This window comes from Neofelis nebulosa, chromosome X (assembly GCF_028018385.1).
Source record: "Neofelis nebulosa isolate mNeoNeb1 chromosome X, mNeoNeb1.pri, whole genome shotgun sequence".
In the NCBI taxonomy this organism is placed as follows: domain Eukaryota; kingdom Metazoa; phylum Chordata; class Mammalia; order Carnivora; family Felidae; genus Neofelis; species Neofelis nebulosa.
The window spans coordinates 92,933,269-92,936,316 of record NC_080800.1 but is presented as its reverse complement, the minus strand read 5'-3'; the positions used below and the strand labels follow the sequence as shown (position 1 = coordinate 92,936,316).

Sequence of the window (3,048 nt, the reverse complement as noted above, 5' to 3'; positions counted from 1 at the left end):
GCTTGCTTTTTCTTTTTCTATTTTCTTTCTTTCTTCTTTCTTTCTTTCTTTCTTTCTTTCTTTCTTTCTTTCTTTCTTTCTTCCTTTCTTTTTTTGTGGCATGGATAAGCTAAGAATTTTCCACTTCCTCGAGTTCTGTTCCCTTTTTGCTTAATAATTCTCTCTTCAATTTACCTATATCCTCTCGAATTTTACTGTAAGTAGCTAGGAGAACCCAGGCAGCACCCTTACCACTTGGCTTAAGAAATCTCCTCAGCTAAATATTCAAGTTTACTGCTCACAAGAGATACTCCCCATCCAACACAACATAATTCAGCTAACAATTCTGTCACTTTATAATAAGGATTGCCTTTCTTCCAGTCTCCAATACTATGTTTCTCATTTCCATCTAAGACCTCACAAGAAGCACCTCTACCATTCCTATTTTTAGCAACATTCTGTTCAGGATTATGATCATGATAATGATATAGAGAGATACAGATTCTCTCTGATGAAAAAAGCTTTCTCCACTGCTCTCCTTTGTTTCTGAGCCCTCACAAGACTCTGTTTTAATGTCCGTATTTCTACCAACAATCTTTTCAAGGCCATCTAGGCTTTTTCTAATCAATCACCTCAAAACATGGGAATTCCCATGCCAATTCCACATGTTCAGGTGTTTGTTTCAGCAGCACCCCACTCCGTTTCCCGGTGCTAAAATCTGTAGTAGTTGGCTAGGCTGCATAGGCTGCAATAACAAAACACCACAACCGAAGCACTGGGAGTTAGGGCTCCAGGATAACATTTTTGGGAGACACAATTTAACCCACGAGAGCTGCTCATCACTTCTAACCCTTCAGTGGGTATCCATTAACAGTAGGAGAGAGTGAAACGTCATGTGCTGTATCTGCCCCTCTGGGCTCTCTCACCGGATAGTCCACGACTTGACCTTCAGCCTTGGACATCTCGGACTTGGGCCATACTGAAATATTTTCAGTTTTGCAAATATAACATGCTATCTCTTCCTCTTTGTTTCATTTTCCCTCTGTTCCTTCCTTCTGGAATGCACCCTTCTACACTATACTTAGAAAACACTTACGCCTCTTGCAAGAAAAAACTATAAGGCCATTGCCTCTCTAAAGCCTTTCCTGAATTCATCTATGTAGTTATTCCCTTTCACACCCATTGTCCAGGTAAAATTTTACTTGTTTTTTAATCCCATTTTTTCTGCTCTTACATCTGCAGTAGAATGTGAAACTCTCTCTCCCACTTCCCCCCCCCCCCCCCTTTGGATGTTTTCCCCTTCTCCGATATAAGCACATTGAGGTCAAGGTTTCAGGAACCATTTACCTTTGTCTCTCTGATTTCTAGAGCAGTTTCTGACACATGAAAGGTACTGAACAGATTTTCTAGGGATTAATAAATTCTTTATAGGAGAGGCAGAATATTTAAGACTCATTGAAAAATTTACATTTCAGTGCCAATGAAGGTCTGAGAAGCAGAATCATGTGTTAGAAAGAGTATTAAAAGTCTTAGGGGGGGCGCCTGGGTGGCTCAGTCAGTTGAGCGTCCGACTTCGGCTCAGGTCATGATCTCACAGCTCGTGGGTTCGTGCCCCGCGTCGGGCTCTGTGCTGATGGCTCAGAGCCTGGAGCCTGCTTCGGATTCTGTGTCTCCCCCTCTCTCTGCCCCTCCCCGCTCATGCTCTGTCTCTATCTCAAAAACAAATAAACATTAAAAAAAAAGTCTTAGGGTGCCTGGATGCCTCAGGGGGTTAAGTGGCCGACTTTGGCTCAAGTCATGATTTTGCGGTTTGTGAGTTCGAGCCCCGCGTTGGGCTCTGTGCTGACAGATCAGAGCCTGGGGCCTGCTTCGGATTCTGTGTCTCCCCCTCTCTCTGCCCCTCCCCTGCTCATGCTCTGTCTCTCTTTGTCTCTCAATAATAACTAAACTTGAAAGAAAGAAAGAAAGAAAGAAAGAAAGAAAGAAAGAAAGAAAGAAAGAAAGAAAGAAAGAAAAGAGAATTATGATTCTTGTTGACTGGAATGTGTATATCTCCTTACTACATCCTCTACACAATTTAAGGCTTTGAAGATAGCATTCCTTTTCATCACTCATCAGAATCAATCTTGGCAACGACCTAGTAGTGAGTATTTTAAGCAACAAAAGCAATCATTCATGCTTAAGGTCAAATGAATGATGTGGCCCCTAGAGGTTGAGAGGAAGGGATCATTGAGTTTCCACCACATCTGGCTCATTTTACACTTTCCAAATATAACAACTGAGGACAGTCGTATTTGTGTGTCATCCTCACAAAGGGGTGATGCTAATCTTCTCTGTGTGGTTCCAGTTTTAGGCGATATGCTGCCAAAGCAAGCATGAGAACAGTCATATTAGTACAAAGCACCCCTGATCCTAATGACGTTTAAGGATTTATTATAAATTAAATAGCATTGCATGAAAATTCTGGAAAGTCTAAAGGACAATCCTTAGTCAACACACCAATAATATAGAATTTGTATGTGAGAGGAGGAGGAATGGATTTAGATTTCTCATAATGTTATAGTCCAAAGTGAACAAGCTTCCATTAGACCTACACTTTATTGAGATGAAATCTACATAACCAAAACTTGCCGTTTTAAAGTGCAAAATTTAATGGCTTTAGTACATTCATAATGTCGATCAACTATCACCTCAATCTCGTCCCAGAAATCTTTTATGGCCCAGAAGAGAAGAGACCTCATGCCCAGTAAGCAGTCACTCACCCATTCTTCCCGTCTCCCAGCCTCTAGCAGCCACTAATCTGTTTTCTGTCACAACCGATTTACCCATTCTGGACATTTAGTACACATGGAGTTAACCAATCTGTGAACTTTTGTGTCTAACTTCTTTGACTTACCATAATGGGCTTTGAGGTTCATTAACACTGTAGCATGTACTTCATTCCTTTTCATAAATGATACGCATTCGGTGTATCCATTCGACAGTTGAGAGCCGTTTGAGGTGTTTACTCATTTGGGCTATTGTGAAAATTCACCAGGAACATTCATGGGTGAATATCAGTTTGACTCT

The 3,048-nt window shown here is 41.2% G+C and overlaps 1 non-coding gene across 1 annotated transcript; it reads right to left on the bottom strand.

Moving 5' to 3' along the window:
* Window positions 1-2,249: 2,249 nt before the first annotated feature.
* On the bottom strand, window positions 2,250-2,356 carry LOC131503301 (U6 spliceosomal RNA). Its single transcript, XR_009257399.1, has one exon. It is a non-coding gene; the product is annotated as a U6 spliceosomal RNA (small nuclear RNA).
* Between the last annotated feature and the right edge of the window lie 692 nt (window positions 2,357-3,048).